Here is a 12,873-nt window from a genome sequence, read left to right as displayed (position 1 = left end):
GGAAGGACAGCTTAGACATTTTAAAAAGGAAAAGGATACTTGGCAATCTTTAAAGCACTGTATGCCACAACAAAATTGAATATTCTTGCTGTACTTTGTATCTAAGAAAAGACAAGTGTCTCAAATAAGGTTAATGCATTTCCTCTAGGAAACCCTTCAAGGACCGGAAAGTTGACTGATAAGCACTGAATATACCCATACTTATGAAGTGCATTTGGTACAGTATGTGATATATATAGTATGATTCAACAAAGCTGGGCTCACTCCAGGATCCAGTATCTGTTTCTATGGATTCAGATTTCAGTTTGTGCAGAGTTCATTTCAAAATACAGTTAGTGCTTTCCTGAATAAACAGGTTTGAATTAGGTCCCTAACTCAGCCTTTATAAATTCAACTATAGCACATAATAGGATTATTTACCACTTTTTATAAAGTGACAAGTGTCTGCTACACAAGTATTCAGGGAATTATACGGTTTGAATGTCTTCAGTTAAAAGGCAGCCTCCAGCCTCCATATTTTTATAAGATCAAAGCTGGTATTCTCTGCTTAGCTCTCATTCAGAAGAAGATGTCAAATCTCAGCCAGAGTTTTTCTGCTCTCAGACTTTAACAGTCACTGATTATCCACTATCACAGCTAAACCTGCTGGAAGCTGTTTGGAAAAATTCTTTTGTAGCACCATTTCCACTTGCTTTCCTCAAAGCACTGTGTAGGATAGCAAAGTAACCCCCAGCTCAGAAGGGAGCCCCAGCCAAGGTTCCCTCATAATTTCCAATTATTATTGGGCGTGATGGGGACGCCCACAATAATTAAAGCAGCATGACTCTGCACAGATTTCTGCAGGGATTCTCTGCATGCACAAATCAAAGAGGAGAGACAGGTGAAGTGTGACCCTATGTGTGTAACTATTACCTGGTTTCTACCCCTTTCTCTCCACAGACTCCAGAACCGCAGTACAGCTGTTAGACGGACTAACAGAGAATGGGGAGGGAGAAGGAGGAGGGAGCAGGAAACACATTTTGATCTCCAAAATCCATGCACAGCCTAGCCATTTGTTTGGGTTTTCTTTTTGAACAAGGGTAAGGAGAAGTGGTGGTATTCACTGTATGTATTCACTGTAAACTTGGCTCAGATGAGTCTCTTGGACCAAGAGATGGCAACAAGTCCTGAGGCCACTGAAGCTAGATTCCCACAACCACAGGCACTAACACAGTACAGATGCCATATTACAACATCTGTTCCACACAGTATTGTAAATCATGCCTTTTAGTAAGGCACACACAAAAATCACAGGAATTTCATGTGCCAGTGGAAGAGGAAAGAGATCGAGGTCCCTGAAACAACACTGGATTATTTAGATAACACCTCAGGTTGATTCAGTGAGGCTCATGACTCATTCCACAAGTATTGCAAAAATTGAACCAATCAGTCCAAACCACCCCAAAAAACAGCCATTCCATTCTCAAAGCAAATTTCCTGCTGAGCCTAAATAAGGCAATGGCAATCAGTCTAAACAAAAGCATGCCAGAAGCACACCAAGTGGATGCTTGAGTATTCGGTGGATTCAGGATGTCTAGTCACACATATATTCCGACTGTAACTCCTCTCTAATTGCAACCAGTCTAGCTGATTCAGGGGTAGGAAACAGGAAAAAAGAAAAACAAAAACAAAAAACACACAACACAGAACAAATAAGCCTCAAGTCATTCACTAACTGCAACCATGCTATCATGGGGAAAGAAGGAAAAGGGGCAGGAAAAAGTGCTGGTGGTGCACAGAAAAACTTCATGAAGCTCTGATGCCCTGAAGTAATACAGCACAAATCTACAAAAATAAACAAACAGAAAACAGTCATACAGGCTCCTTGCAAAGAAGTAAAACCTTCTCCTTGATAGATCTATGGGGAAGAAAAAAAAAAGCTAAAAAAGTTAGATAATCAAGGGCCCATAACATAAATGAAATTGCTTATGTCAGACGTGCTTTCTTATCTGAATGTCTATAAGATGATCAAAGCACATTTAAAACACTTGTCTTCACCATACTATTCAGGAGGCCATTCTCAACTGGCTCCAAGTCATGCATCTTTTCAATATTTTTTTAGGATTCTGTCCAGAGTCCTAATTGCAATTATTTTGGAAGTTTGTTTTGCTAATAAATATTTTATCATTTTTAAATGCCTTGCAACTTGAAATCTGTCTCAATTCCACTTGCAAAAGCACAAGGAAGAAATAAAATAGACTAGTGCAAGTTAGACAAAATTAATTCCATCTTGGGGCCTTAGTAGCAAAATAAACCAAAGACGGCTGAATCTTCAGATTAAACTGTCATTACAGCTCCCCACAGCTCATATATTATTCTCTCTAAAAAAACCCACAAGTTCCTGAAATTTCCTAATGTATTTGCAAATAGAACAAAAAGTATTGATGTCATTTCACGTAGTCATATTAATACCGAATATAGCATATTGATTTTAATTTCTTGAAAAACATAAAGTAAATGGATTTTTCTAATCATACATCACAGATACGTACTATACACAACAACTTTAGAAATCAATGAAAAATCAGCTACAGTCTGATCTACACGCAGTAAAGGTTGTGACAAATATTAAAAAAATGATACTCCTGCCTTCATAGATTGCATTTAGACAGATACATAAAGTATGTTTTTTGGTATAAACTGGTACAGCATCAAAATAGGTTAAAATTAATCTATTTTTAATGCTGCTGCTGAAAATAAAGGCCTCTGGCTCCCCTGCCTGCACATTCCCACTGCTGGCAACAGCGAAGTAACTTTGGGATTGGAAAACTGAACTGGCTGATAAACAGCTCAGAAGGAAGGAAAAAAATCCAAACCTAAACAGTAACAGAGCGATTAATTTTTGGTGAAACAAGCCTCCTGATCCAGCTGAGCACACCAGTGCTACTCCCAGTATAGACATCTCTTTCTGAGCACACCAGTGCTACTCCCAGTATAGACATCTCTTTCAGTGACTGCACGAAGCTAGGCTAGCATATTTCTGCAATGAACATGGGCAGAACAACCTCCATAAGTATATGGCTGCAACCATATGAAACTTATGTCCTAGGTAAGCAAAAAAGGTTTACAATGGTGGGTGGAAAGAAAATGTTTATCCATGTGGGCCAGACTAATTATTACACTGTTTGGAACGCAGCCTCTGCCAGTTTACTCAGCACTAGACTATGCAAGTTTTGATGAAATTTGTATCAGGACAGAAAAAAACTAAACCTGTATTAATATCAAGCATTAGTAACAATGTACACATCTGCCCTCAAACCAGTATTTCGCGCTTTATTTGCAGAACAGATGCTGCTTTGCTCCAAGAAGAGACTCAGATACATCATATAGCTGCACTAAGGACAAGACACTAACATTCTGGGGCTGGCTTTTCCACCCTCCCCTAGAAGCTTTTCTTCATTTTGTCATTAAAACCTCTCTCATTTTTAAGTGACATACGTTTTATATGATTGCAGCCATGTACTTATGGAGGTTGTTCTGGCCATGTTCATTGCAGAAATACAGTGCTACCTTGCTCACTTTGAAGGTAATTCCAGGCATGACTGCAGTTGCAGCATCCACACACAAATTTCAAGCATTTTACAATACTGTGACTGCAGAAGTTTTTATGAACAATTTGCCTGAACTTGTGACTGGTAAACAATTCCCTCATTGTGATTATTTTTCATGTACCTTAGAGTAATTCTTCTCAACTGCTTATCTAACAGAAGAGAATATTTCTCTTCTTGGAAGGAGCCGATTTCAGTTACTGCGAAGGTCAAAGTTGAAAAACTGAAGGAATACTGAAGCAATATGACCATTTCTCTCCCACACAAGTTGATTATCCTTCATTTACCATTGGGCTCCTGTGAAATCGACCCACGAGGACACTGAGATCTTTCTGCCTTAGTTCAATTCCATTGAACATGGGTATCAAAGTCACTATCTCAGTAATAAAAAACAATCTATTCTAGCCCTTGGAATACTAGAAGCTGTATTTACATTCCTATTTTTCAGCTTTCTTATTTCATTAAAATATCATGCAAGGGAATAATTTAAAAAAAAAACCTATTTCCCCTGTGAAATTATGTTCATTAATCCAAGCTCTTGCAACGTGGCCTGTAAGCTTTGAGCCTAGAGACCTCTTTCTTGCTAAGAGCATGGGAGTTGAGAACACACACTGGTCAGCATTGAACAACGTTAACTGTACTTAGTAGTGTAAAGACAGAAACAGTCAAAGACTCTGTTCAGATCAGAATTAAGGAAAAAGATAAAAATTCTGAGGAGAGTCAGACTTTCAATATCCACATCTGTTTAATAGTCCCAGTGTAAAGAAAAGGTGCAGTGTTAATGATGACTGACACATTTCCCCAGCCTCCCTGCATGTAAATATTGACAAATTTCTGAAATTAACTATCCAAGGAACTGTTTGTGGGTCCTTTGCCCTTCTTTCCTGCTCTTTTTATTTATTTATTTATTTAATTTTTTAAAGGAAGCAAAATATGCCTGTATCAACTTCTGTTGCAAGTCCAGTTGAGTCAGAGAAATTACACCAGGGATTAATTTGCCTAAGTGTGTCTGACCATGTTTTGAGTCATTCTTAACGAATGAGTTTTCTTAACTGCTCAGATAAACTTCTGCAGTTTCAGGGGCCTAAAAGCATATGATTTTAGGTGTCATGACCATAGGGTGCTGCAACTGGCTAAAAACCGAGGTAAAGCTAATTAGGTTGGGGATAGGATTAAATTTAATCTTCAACTAAAGAACTCTCTTGGCAACAGAAATCAGAGCTCATTCACCAAGGAAAACGCAAGGCCTTCCATTTCGCAAAAGCTTTTTTGCAGTGGTATTAGATAATAGGTTGGCATCAATTCCCCTAAGATAAACAATTAGAAATATTTCAGAACTTTAAATAATTAAACAACATGAAGGAAGCAGCAATTCAAGTACGCCAACTGTGAAACACAAGGGACAGATGGAGAACAGAGATTTCAGGTGGAGATTTGTCTATGGAAGTATTAGGAATACCTGCAATTCATAAGCATGAAATCAGAATCATGAAGGGACAGATAAAAAATACAAAGAGGGAATGTTATATGCACAAGTGGTTTTTTTGTTCTTGTTTTGCTTTGTTTTTGTTTTTTTTTTTTTCCAGCATGAAATACATATTTTTGCTTGCAAACTGCATTGACATGCAAGAAACAGCATTCCTATAAAAACCACCCAGTTAATTACGTTAGTATTTCTAGCATATAGCACAGTGACAAAATGAACAGTGACTCCCACAAGTGCTGGCATACAGAAGAATGCCTAGCCTCAGGGTTGATGTGTTAGGCCCTTTCAGTGCTAAGTGACAGTAATGTATAAGAGTCACATTCTCATATCCATTAGGATAAAAATGTCAGAAATAAATCAACTGATTTGAAAACCTTTTTTATAGTAGGAAAACAGCACTGTTGGGTCCTGGAAATGGACTTTGAAGTTGCGCTTAGGAAGCTGAAAAGTGACGAATAAGCCAGCAAAATAATTTCTAAAAGGTAAAAAGAGGAAAATCCACTGCCTAGACAATCAAATGGTGACCTGTATGTTTTGCAATGCTTTCCATTACGCCATGTTAATAAAGTTCATTTTGCATTCTCACAACAGTCTTTTTCATTACATATCTTCTCAAAGATAAGAGAGACTTGCACATGAACTGTTCTTGTTAAAGCGTTTAACGTGCCAATTAAAACAGTATGAATAACAGAACATTCTGTAACTCAAAGTGACTGAAATCCCAAATGACTGTGTGACTTCAAATTCTGATTCTCTGGTTCTTGCTTTTTTTTTTTTTTCCCCCTACACTATTCTTCCTTCTTCTCTGCAATCCTTTCCTGCTCTAAATTTAATTTAAAACCAGTCTGCCAACCTTCTGTATCATATCAATTGTCAATAAGGTTTTTCTTACTGCAAATCAGTGTGTCAGATGAAACTCTTCAAGAAAAAAAATGTCTGTTGGTATTTAGAAGAGTACTAAATATATGTGGCCACGTGACAAGCATGCAGTATTGTAGAGGCATCAAAGAACTATTTTGTTGATTCTTACATAATTATCAGCCGTAAAAAAATAAATTGTCAATTGCTGACAATACACTATTCAGCACTCTCAGTCCCATAACCCAGTGGATTGTAGATGAATTGTAATAAAAAAGGGTATAGAATTCAATCATGAGATGAATGAATTAGGACCCTTCACCCAGAGTGTGTGGAATAAACTCAGCAAGCAGTTACTGGGACAAAAAGTATTCTCTTGTTCTTTGGGAAGAAACGCCTAATAAAGGTTTATCTGAAGCAGTAAAGATGATCTACCTAGATGCTCAAGTCTTCCAGAGCATTTTATGATAGAAGACATCTGTAAAGACTGAAGGGAGAACATTACCACAATTCCCTGCTGAGGATATTAATGAGATAAGTAAAATAATAAAATAAAACCAGGACCAACTATGCTATGCTACTACAATTACAAATATTCTTGTATCCTTGAAGCAGGAATTAATTCCAATATTTTTCCCTAATATATTAAAAACAGGAAGCCAGATTTTGCAATTAATCTGTTTCCATAGTTCAGCATAACATGCTACATCTACTTGTCATCTGTCATCTTTTTTCCTCTTCTTTACTGTGGAAACTATTTTGTCTTCTCTTTTCTGAATAATTCTGCCATCCTATTACACCTTCCTTACTGTGACCCATAACTGCATCCTTCCGCCTGCCTTTATAGTTGTATGCTTCCTATAAGGACTCCAATTCTTGAATCAAACACAGCACCTCTCAGCATCTCCAGCTACAGAAAGTGCTCTCATTCATCATATTTCCCATTCTTTCTGCCTCTCTGGTTACCACCTCAGTGCCAGGTATCTGTAGTGAGGCCAGAGCCTTTCTTCAAATTGCCAGCTTTACTAGCATCGCAAGCCACTCTGATAAAGACCGTGATTCATTTCCGACCTTTAGAATAGGTGTTGAGGAAGAAACCATGACAATTACAGTCCCAATGCTACAATTCAAGACTAATTTAAGAAATGAAAATGGGGGAAACGTATTTGTTTTTAAATCGCAATTAATTATTACCTTAATAGTTTGCAAAATGGCCTTCTTAGAACTTATAGCCTGGCTCTGCACCAAACCATACAATAATGAATACCAGAGAGTTTGAGTAACAAAGTAAAACTGAGAAAGGCAAAAATTGTTGCAGAAGTCCTCCGTACAAATATTAACAGGACTGAAATGTAACAAGTATACAGACACCAAAGAAAACCTTCAAACAGAATAAGAAATGATTTGCTAACCTTTACTCTGAGTCTTATTTTTGTTGCTGTCTTTCTGAAAGAAGTCCATACTACAGCTCCATTCTGCGCTCTGTTTGTGTGGAAAGAGAGAGACGAGTTCCTCTCATCGACAAGAAATGCCACTGCAATACCAGAACAAGAATAGCTGAGTATTCATACAGATCCATATATCTAGACAGACCATTACTGAAAACAATGAATTCAAAATGCAAGTAAGTATTTAGAATGTAAGGGCTCAACACTGATCATTTAAACTATCTTTGCTAACAAAACTGTGAGCAATACAAATGTGTAGCTTGTCCTGCCAATGGTTTGCCTGAGTCGTGATTCCTCTCATCTGAGGGTAGGCACCTTCCACATACAATAAAAACAAGTGTCACACCAGTCACGCAGTGTGACTATAAATCTGGTAGAAACTATTAGTCCATATGAATGGTGAATTATTTAACACTGGTAAGCTGAATTTTATCATCTCTTGGTTTCATTTATTGCTTCTCAGTAAAGAGAAGTTGGCTGTCATTTAAGGCTCTTCAAAGGAGCAAGAATAAATGCTGAAATGCTATTGCCTTCTGCTTGTTGCTAGGATTAACAGCAAAAGGCAGCAGCCATCAACTGTCCAATAATTCAGGAAGAATTGCGGAAGGGTCAGTAAAGTTCTGGAAATTTCAATTAAAGGCTAAAGAAAATTTTCTTCTTTATCCAAACTTCTCCAAAACTAAACTCACTACTACCCTCACAATTTTCACTGTTTGAACATGAAAGTCAGTAAACCACATGTCAAATGTCATGTACATCACTAGCATATTCTGGAAAGCATATTCTAGAAAGCACTCAGTGATATTGTTGCGATGAGTACTGTATAAAAAATAACATGCAATATCATTTACTTTTAAATAAATGCTAAGCAAGTAAAAGCTTGCATGAAGAGGATTTTCTTGTTAGTTTTTTTTCTTTCTTTCTTTCTTTCTTTCTTTTTTCTTTTTTATCCCCAGAAAGAAGCAATAAATGATAAAAACAAATGAGATGAAAATGAACTAGCATTTTCTAGTACAGAGAGCTGCCTTTTTTCTTGATCTCCTAGAGTTACATAGGTCACTGTTCAGTAAAGAGCAACTTCTGGTAGAAGTGCTAAGCACCAGTAAGTTCCTGTAAGAGATTGATGCACTACTCTCCACCCTTTTGTTCACACAGGAATAAGGAGGCAGTGATTGGGGGAAATTGATTCCGTATTCACCAATAATGGTTTTCAGAATATGGGCACCAAGAAAACATTTAATAGCATGAATGTAGGCTTAGATATGTTAGCTTGGGACAGCAAATACCAGGATGAATTAACGTTATATGCAAAAGGCCTCTTTTTTGTTCGGTTTCTTTGATAGCATATAGCAAGACTTCTCTGAAGAAAGACTGTCTACAAGCAATGACCATGCATACTTTGCAACTGTCTGAATTCACAGCAAGTAAATTCACAGAATATTTACAGAGATGTAAATGAGCCAAAAAAAAAAACAAACAAACAAACAAAAAAAAAAAACAGCAAAAAAAAAACCATTAGAGAGAACACCATAATATTAGCAAAGTCACATCAGTGTAAATGGTTCCCAAGCCTGATAAAAATATACCATCTAAATTAAGCGACCTTATTGGTGAATCTGAAAAGAGTGCAAGCAAAAATTGATAAAAAAAAGATCTTAAATGATACCTTAGTGAAGTTGCAGCAAGATACCTTGTCTCTTCAGATACCTGTAAAAGTAAAAATCATAAAAGATTTGAAACTAGCATTTCAAATGGTAACTAAATCTATGAGTAACTGTCTATGCAATAGAAATAAATTCACACAAGAAAGAAATAAAGAAAAGAAACAAGAAGCCCATCAAGACAAGGCATCAAGGCATACAACAGAAGCTGGCTGCAAAGCTGTTTTGTAGGGATTCAACAATCAACTGTAAATAAGAAATATTGAGTTTTCTAGAAGACGTTAGTAGATGGGGGTTTGAAAACTTAATGAGGAAGGAATTAACTGATGAATGAAAATTAAAAGATTATTAACAAACAAATAATTAGTCATCAAGCTAGATTCCCCCAGAAGATTTTCTTTCTAAAAGCAGGTCAAACCGAAAACATGCAGAGCTCTGCAACAGTTTAAGAGATGAAAGATTTCTCAGCGGAAAAGCCTTACACAAAAAAGCGTTCACCCAATGGATTGCACTGTGCGCTGTTATTCGGCAAACTCATCAGTCAAAGAAAACCAAACTACCACACCCCAGTGGGAGCACTGGGGCAGGGGCAGCTCAGAATCCAGACAAGAAAAAAGCAAAAGGTACCAGTGAAGTTTCCCTGACCCTGGCCTAGCCCTCTTCTCCTGTGCAGAAGAAAGAAAAGGGTCAGAAAAGAGGGAGGCCTCAGCAAAGGGCAGGTACACAACAGCAGCTGCTCCTCACAAACAACTCAGAAGATTAACCCCCACTCATAGACCTGCACCAGCTTGGGACTGGACCCTGAGGCTAGCCAGGAACAGGGGACAAAACATCACATCTCATGCTTGCTTGAAGCTTTAGCCTAGCGCTAAAATAACAGTAAATTGGTCCTAATTACGTGTAGACAAGTAGTAATTGCATCTGGCCAAGCCCAAGGGACATACATGTTTCTAAAACTAAGGAACATAAAATAGCAGAAAGGTAAACATTTTTTCCTGATTAGGGTAATGGCCAATAAATCTAAATGGCTTTCATAAATATCTTTTTGTTGTGAAAGGAAAGTGGAGTTCTAAACATGAGTCAAATATAGTCACAGTTGTCATTGCTTCTTTGTTTAATCATCTCTCCCAGCCTTACAACAATATTCTTTTGAGTTTTCTAAATAAACACTTCTATTTGCTTTTACCCATCATTGGCTTTGTGAGTTTTGCTTTACAAAATAAAAGGCAATGACAGATCGTAATCAGCTTATAGACAAGCTCATCCCATCCCATCCCTTCTGAAAGAAAAAGAGGCTGGTACGTTCCTTCTAGAAAACCATTGGTACCACTGCACTAACTCAACTAGCTGCAGAGAAAGAACCTGCTCTCCCAGGAGCTGCATTGGCTGCTGAGAGCCAGGGAAGAACCCAAGGCAGTTGCAAGGCTACTTGGACTGGAGCTCAGGAGGCACTGGCCAAAACAGTTCAATGCACTACTGAGTGGTGATTGTAAGCAGCATTCCTCAAAAGCTGGTACGGGGCTGGCACTGACTAACGCCTTCAGCAACAACCTGGACAACAGGCAGGTGTGCCTTCAGGTGACAGCAATCTGGAGGCAGTTTTTCACATGCAGGAAGGCTACAGTCATTTAGAAGGACCCCAGACACAAGTCCCTCCCTATCAACAACATACTGGATAAAATTCTTTGCAAATAGGTCCCATGACAAGATGTTTTCGCTGGCCCCTGCTGGTATAATTTCCTTCCCACACACCCTGAACCCATGGACATTAATCCTATGGATGTTTGTAACGTAATTAAAAAAAAAAACTCTTCAGCCACAGTAGGTAAAGAAACTAGTGATATAGTTGCCAGGGACAAAATCCTGAACCATTTCACAGCAGAGATAAAGTTTCAGGTAGAAGGAAGAGAAGAAAACCATATCACAGACAGCATTAATCCAGTAGGACATTCCCCTGGAACAGGCTGAGCGCTAGAAATTCCAGACTCGGGCATAATTTCAGAAAGTGGAGAAGATAAGAGCAGTGAATGGACAGGTCCTTAGTTTTGATTTCTTGCTGGCAGCAAAAACGGATTCAAAAGACAGTGCTTCTCAAATCCAAGAAATCACAGGAACACATGAAGGATTACAACATTTACACTGCCAAGGCCAGCGGATGAAACAAGTCCCGTCCATTTCAACGGTAAAGCATTTTAAAGGACAGATAAAGTTTCTCCCTGCGCAGCCTCAACTGCCAATGGCTAGCTTTACACAGGTTCCCTCAATCGCTCTAATCCCATTTATCATTCTATTCTCTTTAAGAAAATCAGCTTGGAAACAATTAGTCTGTTCACAAAGAACTTCGAAAAATATCAGACTCTCTGTACAATAATAAACAGCATCTCTCAGTGAGGCCACCATCCATTAATGCCAATGTAATAACTGCCAAAAAACAATTTTTTTTCTTCCAGTTGACAACGTCGAAGAAGAAAGCCAGACAATGAAAGGGGTAGTTTCACAACAAAAACCACAAATGAACTTTATAATTTACCAGAATCAAGCTGCTGAAAGCTGCAGTTTACTGTTTCAATCATGAGCTGGTTAAAACAATTAAACCAGACTCAACAGCAGATGCTGAAAACACACACACAAATCCAGACCAACAGCTGCTGCCTGCCTTATTTATCTGTGGGGATCACTACCACTCTCTACATACTTCTCTCCCTGGTCACACTTCTCTGCACCCATCAAGCCACAGACATCTCAAAGCTGATAAAGCCTAACTATAACAAGCAAGCTCTCAACACCACATTTACGTCCTAGATTTAACGTAAACAGCAACAGACAAAGTGCAGCTGACCCAAGAGACTTCTAGGAACCCCTCCGGTTTGCAGAAACATTACAACACATTAGTTTAGCCAAAGGTGGAAGCGTTGCTGGTGTTTAATTCATCAAAACAGATCTCAAATACGATAGTTGAATGGCTGGGTTAAGTGTGTTGTCAATGCTCTCAAGCTGACAAAAGGCACCAGCTGAAGCCTTGAACTGAAGTTGTTTACTGTTACAAGAGAAAAAAATCTAGATGCTATGGGAGACAAACTGTCACAACAACAGAGGGGCTAAGAAGTTCAGATGCTAAAAATCTTTGCAGGAGTCTTTTGACTACAGTTCAGAAAGATCCAGCAAATTCTGCACAGAGACCAAAGTAAATCCATAACCTTACCTAATAATCTACGCAGCGGGTACATCAGAAACTAAGAGGTATCATTGGAAAAAGAAGGAAGGACAATGTTACCGAGAAGACATATGCGGAAAACATTAAAGTCATCTCATGTCAAACTGAGCAGACAATGCAGTTCTCCATTCATTTAAGGTATATGTACACCGGGTCATAGTGCCTGTGTGAGGCCCAGGAAATGATGAAGACAAGAACAATCTGGATTTTCTCATGTGTATTGACAGATTGCCTTCACTGTGACTCCAGGACTTAGATCAATGCTACCATTCTCAAATCCTATGCAAATCAAAGAGAAAGTTCAAGCACCTTTAAAAGGGTTAAAAAGTAAAAGCTACCCTTCCAAATTTCTCTGGATGCTCTCCACTTGGTGCTTGGATATGGAGCAGAAACAGTATCAAGGGAAAACATGTTCAGTAAAGCCAGCAGGGAAAGCTTCCAGCTTCAAAAGAGAAACCTGGACTTTGTGCAGATCCCACAGCCACTCAGTAAGCATACGCTGTATCTTTGGTTTTGGGTTCTGTGGTAGGATTACAAACACTGCAAACACTAGCAGGTTAAACTGGAGTATAAATTATTTCCTGACTGGTCTTTAAGCTTAGGACTTCCCTTGGAAAGC

At 38.4% G+C, this 12,873-nt stretch overlaps 1 long non-coding RNA gene across 4 annotated transcripts in view; it reads right to left on the bottom strand.

Annotated features, from left to right (window-relative positions):
• Positions 1–12,873, bottom strand: part of LOC125692495 (uncharacterized) — a 193,229-nt gene that overhangs the window by 90,776 nt on the left and 89,580 nt on the right. For all 4 annotated transcript variants that reach the window (XR_007376722.1, XR_007376719.1, XR_007376720.1 and 1 more), the window contains exons 3-4: positions 9,046–9,086; positions 7,344–7,465 (exon numbers count right to left, since the gene is read on the bottom strand). This is a non-coding gene — a long non-coding RNA (uncharacterized LOC125692495). The remainder of the gene's footprint in view (positions 1–7,343; positions 7,466–9,045; positions 9,087–12,873) is intronic.

Source organism: Lagopus muta, chromosome 4 (assembly GCF_023343835.1).
Source record: "Lagopus muta isolate bLagMut1 chromosome 4, bLagMut1 primary, whole genome shotgun sequence".
NCBI lineage: Eukaryota > Metazoa > Chordata > Aves > Galliformes > Phasianidae > Lagopus > Lagopus muta.
This window is presented reverse-complemented; position numbering and strand designations above follow the sequence as displayed.